The sequence below is a fragment of the Polyodon spathula genome, chromosome 11, assembly GCF_017654505.1.
Source record: "Polyodon spathula isolate WHYD16114869_AA chromosome 11, ASM1765450v1, whole genome shotgun sequence".
In the NCBI taxonomy this organism is placed as follows: Eukaryota; Metazoa; Chordata; class Actinopteri; order Acipenseriformes; family Polyodontidae; genus Polyodon; species Polyodon spathula.
In genome coordinates, this window is record NC_054544.1 from 41,510,470 (window position 1) to 41,525,366 (window position 14,897).

The 14,897-nt window shown below is 37.7% G+C and overlaps 1 protein-coding gene across 4 annotated transcripts in view; it reads right to left on the reverse strand.

The window, feature by feature from the left end:
- Window positions 1-14,897, reverse strand: part of LOC121322937 (rho guanine nucleotide exchange factor 4-like) — a 157,717-nt gene that overhangs the window by 66,839 nt on the left and 75,981 nt on the right. The gene's annotated exons all lie outside the window — the stretch shown is intronic.

The window sequence follows — 14,897 nt, forward strand, 5'->3', positions numbered from 1 at the left end:
ATATTTTCCTCATATGTATTTTCTTACACTGTGCCTGTTTGATAATCTAATATGGTGAGTGTTCTGTATGACACTATGCCAGGCCTCGTATCTTTCCAGCAAAAAATAAATAAATCTGACAAGATTGCTGATTGTGAGGAAGGCGCTGGGTAGGCATATCAGTGCAGCACATACTTCAGTGCTAAAATGCTTTCCATTTTACTTCCCCATAATCAAGAGCAATCTTTGTTGGTAAAAGAATGTATTAGTACCAACAAGAGGGTATCATATGGAACACTAAATGAACAGGATATTAAGCTGGTAAGTAACTGGTAGTAACTAGTAACTAGTATTAGTAAAAATTGGCTACAAAATATCCTAGCAACTGCAAGGGAGTAAAGAATTACAATAAGTAATTGATGTAAAGATGTATCTGTGCTGACAAGATTTTGGTATATGCGGTATAGTGCTGTATAGTATTTGAAGATGCTGATAACAGATAATTTACAGTATACTGTATCAAACCAAATACATTTATGCAGTTTTTTCAGTGAGCCATGCCTTCCCCATCCTTTCCCCATGCATTTACTATAGATAATCATACTTTACCATATATTCTTATGATATTACTGCATTTTGTTTTTACCACAGTATAAGAATGAGATGCTCTTTCTGTGTGGAAAGCAAGGACTTACATCTGTCACTTGCTCCTATGACCTCACTGTGAGAAACTTTGCAGTCAGCCATGCCTGTGTCAGCCTTATAAACACCCTGTACAGCACACATTGACCACTGGACCACACATTGGCTGTGTGGTTCAGTGGTTAAAGAAAGGGGGCTGTAACCAGGAGGCCCTTGATTCAAATCGTGGCTTACTCACTGACTCACTGTATGACCCTGAGCAAGTCAATTAACCACCTTGTGCTCCGTCTTTCAGGTGAGACGTTGTTGTAAATGACTCTGCAGCTGATGCATAGTTCACACACCCTAGTCTCTGTAAGCTGCCTTGGATAAAGGCATCTGCTAAATAAACAAATTAAAAACAGAAATAACTGACGCTGTATAATAACAGGATGCACTGTACTCTCGCCAGACATCGCTATCAGTTTCAATAAAGCCACAGTGCAAAAACAAAGATAAACTAGACTTCCTAACTGTATGAAAATATTACAAGATAAATATCAACAGTAAGAGAAAAAGCAATCTCCACATATGAAAAAGATTTTCCAACATTGTGTGATTAAAGGCATGTTATTTGTAGCATGAGCAATTTAGCATCTGCATATAAAAGATACAGTAAAGATTTGTTTTGTTCTGTTTTTTTAACGTTGTTTCAGTATTATTGTCATGGGCCAACACTGACAAATGTGAGCACTGGCAGGAACCCCAGTAATCTTATTATTGGATTGAAGACTGATGCCTGATGCCGAATGAAGATAGAATAAGGAACATGTCATGAATTAACAGCGTGCACAGGGTTTTATTTCAATTACATACCAATACACTGTAGATAAAGAGCAACCAAAACAGCTGCTAGTACGTACTTTGAAGCATTTTAAGAAACTCTTCACATTTCGTTATCGAAGCAAGGTAGCATTTACTGAAATGCCCCTTTAGCATAACAACGAGTTTCAGTGATAGACTTTGGTGTTTGATCAATGTAGTCTAACAATAATGAGCTACAGTATATGATATTTGGAATTGTAGTGATACTAATTGTTGTTGAGTTTTACAATATAATTGTTTCATTTATTTCTATTGATTTGAGCCTCTATAACCTGGTGACATAAGCTTGGATTTGCTTTGACTGTTTGTGTTTGGTCCCAAACCTAATTGATCATCTCTAAAAGAAATACTGTAATATAAACACTGCCTCCATTCCTTGAGACTCAACACACACACACACACACACACACACACACACACACACACACACACACACACACACACACACACTTTACCCCCCCCCCCCCCCCACACCCCATTTCCCTTCCACAAGCTAATGATTACCAGCTACCCTAGACGATGGAGATATCAGATAGAAGCATGAATGAGGTTCCATGTGGTTTTATTAGATTACTGAAGGTATTAGGTTTTGCTGAATCCACAATCTCAACAGTCATTGCAAATTATTTAATGTAACCAGAAATGTGTAAATAAAAACTTAAAACATCTTCAACCATGATCAAGCATACTCTACCAATATCCATCCTAAATCTGGTGCTACTATTTTTAAATGTAAGACCATTTTGGTTTAGTAGGTTAACAATGAGAACTTGAAAACTGGGCAAAGTGAACATATTTTTTAAGTACTTACAATTCATTTGGGATCAAATCTGACATAATAACAAAACAAACAAAAACATGATGAAGATTCCCTATAGACGTTTTAGCATGACATTCATTCAGTGACCTTCATAACAGCGTTATTTGGCCATTTTTAAAGCAGCTGCTGTGCCGTACTTCAAATAAATTCCCAGCCCCTTCTCCCAGACATGGAAGTTCTCACATTTCCCCCTGGATCGCACTTACCACGAATGACCCCAGTAAATTGATAAGCCCCTGCAATCTCAGATCTACTCAGTACTCAATGAACAGAATTACCAAACTGAACTCGGCTCCCATTTTCTTTCACCCTCTGCTCCTGTGCAGTGTAGTTTCTCAAGACTCAGAGGTACGCTGCTAAGATCTATTGTGTTTTTCTTTTCTCTCCTTATGTTTAGTTGTTTACTGCCCAATTTCCATAGAGTCTGACCTTGATATATGAGAGTTCTGGATTCCAATGATATCTTCTATAATCAGGTCTTTGATATCTGCTTAGACTTGTCCAAACAACAAGTTCCAACAGCGACTTAATTGTGTGTGCATAAACTTTACTAAGCCGCGGACACCCTTAACTGACAACAAACACAGGCACGCGTTCTACTTTTTGTCAGATGTCAATTGTCACGGAAAGCCACAGACAAACTTACAGCTGTAGTGCCCAACACAATTCTAAAAACAGTTTTTGCACGTTTCAGAATGCTGCCACCTTAAAACCTCTTGATAGAACGGTCATGTTTGTAGTTATTTCCCGTACAACGTTATAAGTAAACAGCAATCCCTTTTTCAGTTAATTTCTGTTTGTTTCATGAGCTAAACAAAATGGGATTTTTCTGCGGTTATAATATCAAGAACATGTCTGTTTGGGTCGCAGTGATAAAGAGGCAAGAAGGATTCAAAAGAAAGTCTGTGTGTGTCTGTGTGTGTGTGTGTGGGGGGGGGGGGGGGGGGGGGGGGGGGGCAGGGTTGTAATTCAGTTCCATGCAGTGAAAACTATTTAGTGGAATGTAAACCAGCCAGGCAGTCTTCACACGCAGAGAGAGCACAGAAGGTTAAACTGTAGAAGAATGTAACAAATAGACACCAAGGAATTAACAAGCTCCTTTGGGATTTCTCATAATGGTACAAAGACAGAAATATGGCAACTGAATTGGCTACTAGCATCAGGTCTCAATAAACACCCATTTTGGATTGTAAATCCTTACAGTGAGTATACTGGGAATAGGAACGCTTGATGACATGTTGAAGAGCATTGAGACTCTTTGTAAACAGAACAGCAGTTGACTTGAAGTTGACTGTGATGTGAGCGGAGGACTCATATTTACATTTAGAGGGCTTTCTGAAACAGAAGTGCCTGTCTGGGTGCAAAACGAAAAGACCAGAATAAAAAGACTGATGCTGTTAAACTATTAACCACCAGAAAAAGCTAAAGAGGAACTAGTGTCGGTGCACTACTGTGTGTTTCACAGAAGACGTGACTTTACTACTGCTACAGTGAGCCACCTGCCAAATGGGGATGAAAAGGTCCCTCTTTTGGCTACTGACATTAGGGCAGAGCATAACCCTGTTTTTTTATTATTCAGATTTGTAACAACCCATCTGAATATTCTGTGAAAACCTGAATTAGGTCATAATTAGATTGGATCTCATAGCAGAGTGACTGCACTGGACAGCACAATGGGACACTGAATCATAAGTGGAAGGAGCAATCCCAGTATTTAGCAGATACACTCCCCAGCACTTAACAGATTACACTATGTAACACAATTTTTGTTCCTGGGTAGTAAGTGTTATTTCCTATTTGCTTATGCCTCAAAAGTATAGAAAATGGCTATTATCCCCCGCAAACTTTGCTTTTGTGACCAGGACAGTGACATTTCAAAATATCACTATTTCCAATGGGAAAACGGGCAAATGTGTGTCTTTTTGTTCACATAAAGTCAGAAAAAAACAACATATGAATCCAAATTAACATGTATTTATACTAAAGTGATACAAAAATGACTACAAAAGATTTAGAAGTGAGTAGTTTTTCGAGATTTACGATTATACTGTATTTACAATAACACTTACTACCCCGGAACAAAAAAAAATAATAATAATTGTTACACAGTGTTATCCCAGCATTTAGCAGATACACAATGCATTTAGCTCATTCACATTTATTCTGATTCGTTAAGTGTATTGTCCACTAATGAATAACAAAGTTTGCTTTCCTAAATCTTAACGTAACCAAGGCATACTGCTATTCAATAAACATCCACAATGATGCAATTATAGTTTATTTAACACTACAAAAGACTGTACTATGATACACCTTAAAACAATACACTACATGGCTCCTGAGTGGCGCATCTGGTGAAGGTGTGCAGCATGGAGTGCAGGATGCACCCTATAGCCTGGAGGTTGCTGGTTCGAGTCCAGACTATTTCACTGCCGACCGTGGATGGGAGTTCCCAGGGGGTGGTGCACAATTGGCTGAGCACGTCCCAGGGGGAAGGGTTTAATTCTGCCAGGGTGTCCTCGGCACACTGCACACCAATGTCCCTTGTAAACTTGCTGAGCGCCTGCGGGCTTGCCTGTAAGCTGCCCAGAGCTGCGTTGTCCTCCGACGCTGTAGCTCTGGCTTGGCTGAATGGTGTGCCTGCAGAGTAAAAAAGAAGCTGACGGCACACATTTCGGAGGACAGCATGTGTTTGTCTTTGGCGCTCCTGAGTTAGCGCACAAGTGGCAGCGGTGAGCTGGGCTTAAAAATACCATTGGATATTTCAAATTGGGAGAAAACCGGGATAAAATCAATTGGCCACTGTTAAATTAAAATAAAAAACAATAATGTATCCCAGTATTTTGTTCCAAAACCAATCAGACTGATTCCAGGCAAAACAAACTGTTAAACTATGTTTCAGCTCTCTCAGCCATTTTTATTCTACATAATAGCCGGTTGTCCCTTTAAAAGGAGCCTTTCACCTGTATCCACTACCATCGACCTTGCTTTGTGCCAATCTGTGACAACTAAGAATCGATGCACAACTGTTGCATAGGGCACTGCATTACAACTCTGACAGCTATGTGATGATCTTACACAATTCATTCCTAACAGTGATGGGAGTGTGAGAGTTAATAATTCAGAATTGTTTAAGTCAGAGATCAGTGTTGCCAAAAGTCAGTGAAAGAGTCTAACTGATATATAAAGCACTGCACTGCTCAATACTGTAGCTACAGAATATGCAATGTGCAACAGATGCATAGTTTGCATATACAGTCAGTGCTGCCTAATCAGCATACTGATAATTGGGTTTGCTGCTTAAATGAGATACAACTCTGGGAGACGGCTCTTCCCAGTGTTATTAATGTAATTTAATTGGGACATCACTTCGTTTAATTGGGATACAGTATTTTCAAAAGATGAACGGAGATCGCTTTTCAGAGCAAGACAAGTCGCCTAGCATAGTGCAGTGAGTACGTGATTACGCTGTGTAACATTTAATATGTGATGCGATTTCATTCATTTTCTTTTCATTAAGAATCCAAAAAGTGTGACTAAGCTAATCTCAACTGCCTCTCGTTTAATTGAGCCACTTGCTCTACATATCTTTCCTTCTCTCGAGGCGTCCAATAAAGCGGCGCCAACTAGATCCTGTTTTGCTACTTCGACTTAACTTTCAATAGCTCAGGCATTTAGGACAGTACTGTTAGAATATGTCATTAAGACATAATTACATAATGAAGAGACACATTGCACAGTAGCATCACAATGATGATATTTATCAAGTGTTCTACAAAAAGTTTAAATTAGGGTTAGCAGTCCAGAACAGGCTTAGTTTTCCCTATCAACCAGAGCCAGCATGGTTGTAGAGGTTCACAATAATGATTGAACTGTATGAATCACCACGGGCTAATTGCAATGGTGCTATAAACAATCTCCTTCTAACCTCCCTATCACTAACAGTCTGACCCTAGGATCTGTGCTCTTCAGAATTAACAACCTTGTTTTTTTTTTTGTCTGTTTGTTTATCAACCCCCCCCCCCCATACAAGTACATCTTTCCTGTGTGGATAAAAAAAACCTTTACAGCATAGACTACACCAGCTTTAAAGACACTAGTGACACAGGACTTGCTTGAAAAGTGCAGCCCAAAATAGACACTATGAAGCTATTCACTCAGAAATTCCACCAAGCACTCAGTAAAGATTCAGGAGGAACTGCAATCCCCCCACCGACACACAAGCCAGCTCTGTTGCCTTTCTGTGGCTTTCTGACAAACAAGGGGAGGTTAAGAAAACCATAGCATTTGCCAAAATCAACAGCTGGCAAGTTACCACAGCATCCCTGGCATGAGGCCTTACAAAGCAATTCTGAGGTTGTAAAGCTGCCTTCCAAAAACATCTGAGAGGATTCTTCATTCACTGTTTATTCAAAAGAAGGATAATACAATATATGATTTTCTAAGTCTACCTGACTTAGTACCATACAGACTCACATCTGAGGATTAAAAGCACAAGAACAAAAATGATTTATTTTATAGTAAGGCAGGTCATTAAAAGATTACCTTTGAGGGCGCTTCAAATGGGGTTACCATAGTAAAGTGTCCATAGTAAAAGCATAGCAAGTGTAATAAAGCATAGTGAAAGCATGTTAAAAGCATAGGTAAGCATTGTAAAAATATAGTGAGATATGGCAAAGAATATTAAAAACATGGCAAATCAGGGAAAACTGCAAGAATGCTGTGCAAAAATACTGTGGTAAACTTTTATAAGAGTAGACATCCAGTTCAAACTTTCTATCAAATATTTAATTCCACTACATAATTAAATTTATTTATTCTTCTTTCACAAAAATGGTGCTCCAAAATATGTTTCAAAACAAGTGAGAAACTGAAGCCCACTTAAAGTTTCAATTACTAGTTTTCTAACATTACTAACATGTTTTCAGCTCATTAAAACCCAGAAGTAAACAGCTCTGATAAAAAGTGTGTACTCTACAAAATCTAGAAATCTGTTAGAATTAATCAAATACAAAAAATGTGTACTTCCTACTTCCTACTAACAGACCCCGGGATATTCTAGCCAATATGTAGCCATGACCTCCCACACCAAGGTTAATGTGGCCATCTTGTTTGCAGTGATACTGGCCAAAGATATGTATGGTGAGTTACTCTATCTGGGAGCAGTAAAGATGGCAATGATGTTGAATGAACCAACAAAATAATAATACCTTGCCAGCACCTACCAACTCCACTGTGTGGGGGAAAGATGTCTTTCATTGTCCTGGTGTAAAGGCACAATATTCACACATCCTTATCACAGGGTAATACTACATTTATTCCCACAGTTGGATCCATGGGTTCAAATAAAACTAGAGACGTATATAATATTGTGATAAAAACAGACAGAGCCCCTTTAATGAGATACAAAAAGAATGTGGTTTTATTATGAACCATTATATGTGGTCTCAGTAAATCTGTCAGTAGCTCTTCTATCTGCAGATTAAGACACATGCCAGGTTTGACAGCCACGTCTGCGTGCATACCCTGATGTGAAAAGGCATATGACGATTGGCTGATTATCAAACCACAGCATAGTTACCTAATACATTATTTGAATGGATCATTCCATCATTTCTTATTTAACCTTAGCTGTGGTTGAGCATCTGTTCTCATTCAATCAGAATGAGTCTTATTGTTGGTAATTACCTTGAGTGAATGAAGCACAGTGGGAAAAGGTGACTGGGTTAATATCTTTACCAAGCTAATAAAACCAAGCATCTTGAAATGCTACGGTGCCTGATATCTAATTTCTTATCTCTCAATCTCGACAGGATCACACATCCGTATCAGCAGGCTCTTGTATTCTATACCACTCAAAATTGTAAACTAAGGATATGAGTGAAGGAAAGATATAAAGCAATCCCTCTCCACTTGTATATAGTTTCAGTGTCCCTGTGAGGCGAGAGTATATTAAATGGAATGTCCAGACAGTAATTTATGTGTACAGAAATAAAATAATTTATTTTTATTCTCTATACACAACAAAATGATTAAATAACAAAAGAAAACAAAATGGTGTGAGGGAAGGAGTGCAGGGGTGAAATCCAAAACAAACCGTGATGACTCATCTTTAATTGTCTTCGTGGCGACCCATACATAAACAAAAAAAGACAAAAGAAATGTTAGTGTTTTTTTGTTTTAAAAAATCGCTGCACCAAACCAATCTCTCCCTCCACCCGTTACTCCTCCTATTTTACTTTCGGACCAACCCTGAACACAGTAGTACGTTCCCTTTAGTATGTAATGTCCCGCCTCTGTAGTCAGTGGAACACCAATCCTCAACTGACAAGTGTCCTTATCCTTCACTTGACTCCAGTGGCTGGAATTTACATACTCGTACTTCCGCCCCTCACCAAGGTGCCGCCCCTCAAAAGATGACTTTTGCCATGGTCACGAGATCTTAGTAAGGGAAGTCCCGAGTTGGTTTGATGCCATCTACTGTCGGGAGGCTGAATCACAGACCGAAAACCCTTTGACTCATCACAGTCCCACTATGAAATTTTACAAAATTTTTTTACAAAAACTGTATTCATTGCAATACTTGTTACATTCTTACTCAGTACAGCCTTAAAAAAAAAAAAGTATGGGCACTACACCATTTTATATATATATATATATATATATATATATATATATATATATATATATATATATATATATATATATATATATATATGTATATGTTGTGACGTGAGCTGCGTTGTCCCGCAGACTATCACAAAACTTTACTTCAGAAATGTTGCATAAAAACAGCAGCACATAGACAGCAAGGCTTTTTAAAAACAATTCATACCTCCAGATATTCAAGTGCAGTGATATTGTAAACAAATCCAAAAACAAAGTGCGTAGTGCAGTAAACAAGTCCAAAAACAAAGTGCGTAGTGCAGTAAACAAATCCAAAAACAAAGTGCGTGCTAAAAGTAAGCACAGTTCAAGTTAATAGCAGATTACGATATTTAAAAACAACAAAAAACGCAACTGTTCTACAGCTTCTACATATGGACTCAAGGTCCACACCCCCCTTACATCCAACGGCCATCTGCATTTTATTTACCCACTTGACCTCTGACCTCTTCCCACAAGTGAATAAAAATGTACCATATATTTAATAATATATTTACCCGTCAGTATTTCACACATTTTATACACAAGATACATTTTAAAAATACACATTAAACCGAAGCAGGCAATTAAATAAATGGCCGTGTTCAGTAACTCAAGACGGCTATACCGTCACTATATATATATATATATATATATATATATATATATATATACACACACACACACACACACACACACATTCACAAACTGTATAATATACCAGGTTAAGCAAATTCAATTCAGCATAATTAACAGCGGGCACATTTCAAGGGCCAAGGGTTAGAAAGACATTGAGACAGAACCACTCCCTCACCTTCAAAGAGAGAGTGATGGGGTGCTGAAACTACACAAGCTACCCCTAAGTAATACTTAATCCCCCTCAGTATAAAATGAATGCCGTTCCTCTGGATCACAGAAGCCATGCTTTATTTTCATAAAACTATAATTTTATTTTGTAACATCCATGTTGGCAGTTTTTGGTTATTTAAAATATGTTCTACATGTACCTACTGAGTAACCACAGCAGAAAGTGGTTTAAAAATTATTTTCGACTCATGCTATTAAAACACTTATTTTACTTTATCATTACAAGAACCATAGATAAGGTTACAAAGATCATTATGCAAAAAGGACATCGTAGAGCTTTGTGTACTTCTTCCTATTGGATTGCGCTTCATCAGATAACTGTGAATTGCCTGAGCGCATTTAAAAGGTGTGTTATGCTGCATGGTAAATCGAAGCAGGCTGCTGACGTTATCTATATAGTAGAATGGCCTGTGTCTCCATGCAGCTCTGCCGTTATTTCAATGCATGTTGGTATTTCAATGTAATTTTTGTGCTTTTGTGAACAGATGCTGTACCGCACACTCAGTCTTAAAATATTGACAGTGTTTTCTGCAGGAACACCCTCTTAATATCCAGACTATCTCACAACCCCCTGCACTCTCCGTCTATGTTCCGGCTCTTGCAATGCACTTTCTTTGTAAGCTGACAGCTACTGCATGATAAATAAAACAGTACTGTTTTTTTTTTTAACATAAATAAAGGTCACCCTATTTACATTTCTACCAGTATGTTTAAAAACTAGAAAGTAAAGCCCCATTTAGTGCACAGCGCAACTAAACACAATGCAAATCAAATGGTGAATTAGCCAGCAAGTTTATGTGGGGTGTGTAATGTAGCCTAAATCTCATTTGATTAAGCCTGTGTTTTCTTTCTCACTGCTATAAGTGTAATGCCTTCAGAAATGGATCCGCTTTTCAGTCCTCATAAGGCAGCACTACAAGCAAAATTGTGCTGTTGTGCAACAGAAAAGTTCCTAAGTCTGTGTGGTTGCTTGAACTGTAATTATAACACACAATTCATCTAATTTAGTTCCTTCATTAATTCAGCCAACATCAAAACCATAGTTTTTGACTGTAGTGTCAAAACCACACTGTGACTAGCGATCCAGTGCTTTCCTATGGTCAATTTTACCCTATAGTACACAAATGCTGTTTTCACATCTGCAGGGGCTCTGAAGTTTCTTATAACTTTCAGCTTATGTTTTGATTCAGCATTTTCAAGTTCTGGTTGAATTCTTGTTGCCTGTGGCATAGATTATCCATAAACAAGTGATGAATTCAAAGGAGAGGTGTCAAATGTTTATGAGAATATTTAGCAACACGATACGATCAGTTTGTGCTAGAGAAAGGTTCTCCTCTAAGGCTACTAGTAAAGTCATAGAGAGAAGAGAAACCCAACACCTATAATTGATCTAGTGATTTAACATTTAGGTGTGTTTTTTAATCAATGACTCAAGGGGCTTTGCAATTGTACAGCGTCAAAAACTGTGGCCAACACAAACCTCAGTAATTAAGACTTTAAAAAAAAAAAAAACCTATCTAACAAGTACAACATGCTTTTAGCATTGTCTGGTAGAGAACTGCCTGTAATTTATTTTACGAATGCTTGGCACAGAACAGCTGAAAATCAAACTAATTGTTCTCATAATTTCTCTTTCACATACCCCCCAGCAATCAAGTGTTCATAAGCATAAACATATTTTCTTAAGCTGACAGGAAAAGACGCAAGCACCCCCCCCCCCCCCCCCCACCCCATCAAGGCTGCAAATATAAAAAGAGTGCTATCGGTAAGCTGACAATGGATCACCATGACCTACATATACACTGTATGCAAATAATGTAAGTTTGAGAAATACCACCAACATATCCACAAAGCACACAAAGCACACAAAGAACACAGACTAAAAACAAAGACGAGCCAGATCTTAATGAATCTCAGAAGCAGTTTTCAGTTTTAACAACTAACTACAGCAAAGGGGTTTCTAGTCATGAGTCACACCCAATCAGAGTGCAAAACGGAACTTATTAATTGCAATTAGAGATCAGTAGAGGTTAATATCAATTTGAATCCATGTAAAGTAACCCAGATGAGAGAAGCTCATTTTAAATACAGACCGTTTCAATCATTACTTGTTCCAATTAGAAATCTTAAAAGCAGAGGGGTCCAAGTGTACAGTAAAGTCTTTCTGCTTCAGCAATCGGAGGACAGAAAGCTTTTGATCAAAGTAAATTTATAACTGTATGTTTTCATAATAATGCAGACAGAGTATAACTAGTTCTACACTGAAGAAAGGGAACTTGCAACTATAATGCATACTTATTGAAGTTGTAGGTTTAAGGCAGGGGGCTGTCAACACCTGAGCCAGAAGAACAGCCAGGTGTTTTTCATGTAATGCTGGGGAGGGTGGGAGCTGCGGATGGGGGTGTGCTATGCTGGACTGCATACATTGCCCAAACAAGCCTAAAACTTGGACGATGTGCTAGCATTCAATCATCATGCCATCTATACATATCCAAATGAAATAAGCATTAGAAACTAGTTCATGTTTGAACTCATCTACAGCTAGGAGACACAAGCAAAAAGACTAGATTCATCATTTACCTAAACTGTCTACCAGAGTCATCAAACTATAAATGTTTGTACTTTTTTTTATGTTTTACAAACACTAATTCTATTGTGCAATAAATGTAAGTATAAGGCGGTTTCCTCAAGGCTATTAGATATGATTATGTTCACAAATACGCTAAAGCATAAAAAATGTATTAAAATCACATTTACCATGTTCCAGTATTCTTCTAAACAGATAGCTTTGGGGATCAAGTATCAAGTATCATCTAATAGTACACATTTAGGTGATACAACATGTGAATATTCCATGAATTACTGGTAAGTAAGGGAATATAAAAATCCATGATCTTCATAGAATCTCCATGTTCTGAAAACAGATGCTCTGCAAGACCATCTGACAGTCCGTGCCACTGAATAAGCAGTCAGGCCCCTTACAGCGTGAATTGAATCATTCTGTGTGGGTCGTACGCTACTTGACTTTTCCTCTACATAGCGCAGATCCACCCACAAATATTTATCAGCAAAGGGACAGCAGCAACAGTATCACTTGCTGTTTCTAATGTTTAGTTACATTTAAAAGTTTGATGGGTGTTTATATGATAAAAAACATGTGTTCTGTCTGACAGAGAGCATGGCTTTGAAATGTCAGCCCTTTCCCATCACGTTCAAGGTACATTTGACCTGATCCGTGGGATGAAGTTCCCTGCTGGGGTTATCCAGTCTCCAAGCAGCCTTAAGAATCCCTAAGCAAATTCAACATTGCTTGGTTAAAAAGTTATCATTATCTCAAAGTTATCATTATCTCATTTTAAGTGTGTAAAAGTCATTTTGCAAGCTTACACTATTAAACTGCTGTAATCAGTTAATACATTTGATATCCTTCATTCAAATAATAATAATTATAATAAATGTGACAAATCTCTTTTAGCACATTCTAAAATACAATTACAACCACATACACTGAAATCAAACACTATTCACCTACTTTAATGAGAAAATAATTGTATTATATTATCAATTAATGTACTATTATTTTATTTTATTTCATGTTTAAAATTAAACACTTTTCCTACCTGTGAATAAAGCTTTCAGATTCCTGTTTACAATAAGCGTCTTTGTTGCCTTCCAAAGATTGTTAGCTCAAGTCAAAAAATGATAAATCCTTCCTTTCTCCATCCTCTACTTCCACAGTTTAGCAAAATAAAGAGCAGCATGCTTGCCTCAAACTGATTTTTTTTCTTTGGTGACTCACAAAAAGGGAAATCTGACTCCTTTTAACAGGGGGGTTGGGGGTCTTACGAAAACTAGGAGGTCACTGGCATCATGTTTCCGCAGTAAAATTTTGCAAATTGGTATGTGAGGAAATAAACACAATCACTGATGGACAAATACATTATATTAAAGTATATGGCACTATACAGTGGCCTCTACATTATCGAATATTCTAGATTGAGTTCAATGTTTTCATACATCAATACACTATTTCTTTTCAACACAAATCTTGACACATATTCTCCTTTTCTTCCTTGATTTTAAATATAAATCACTCTTTCAAGACCAAGGACTCTGGGATGAGTTGGTCCAATCACTAAAAACACACAACATGCACCCAAACAGTTCAAAGTACCACCTTGGTCTGTTCTTTTTGATCAGATTAATTATTCTGTCAGCAGGGTCTAGACAAGAATAGAATAGAGTTGGATCACAGACCAAATAGGTGTTTGGACGGTCACATACAGTGCAGTATCTGTGTTGTACTTGGACAAGAGGGCTCTGAATGATGCTTTTTAAATGTAGTTCATGAGGAGGAATAGCACCAGCAGTATTTCACTCTCACTGCTGTATTCAATCTCTGATTTACAGCCAGACTATCGTACTAGCATCAACCTCCCTTCACTTGTCCTTTGTCAGCCTTTACAACTACCCAAAGACTTACATGGGGGTCTCCGAAGGCAATAAAAATATCTATGCCCAGCGGACAAGAGGCTAAATATTGTATCATTAACATTTTTATATTAATTTTCCATTGTCTCTGCATTTTGGTCAATACAATTATATTTCTACATATACAGCGATGGTTAAAAGTTTTGCATCACCTAGAATTTAAAGACATAATAAAAAAATAAAACGTTTAATGTTGTCAATTTTTCGTTAAGTATGTGGAAAATTACAAAGTGGTATGCAATTCATATGCTAACATAACAGTATTCAGCAGGTTTCATTCAACTTTATGAAGCACAGTTAGTTAATTCTATAGGGTGATGGAAAATGTTTGGCCATAGCTGTAGAGTATGGGGCATTTGTTTTTAACTCCTGAACTGATGGATCAGGAGACACAATTTTCTTAAGTGTGCCTGAAGTCTTTCAGGCAGAATGGTGAGCCAACACCAACTATACTGGACACCTCTTTCAAAACAAACCATGACTTGTTTAGCACCAACTTTAGAATACAATACATACAGTGTGGCAGCACTGCTATTTTTGATTTTCTAATGCAAATCTTGTGCATGATGGGGCTGCAGTGTTAACCACT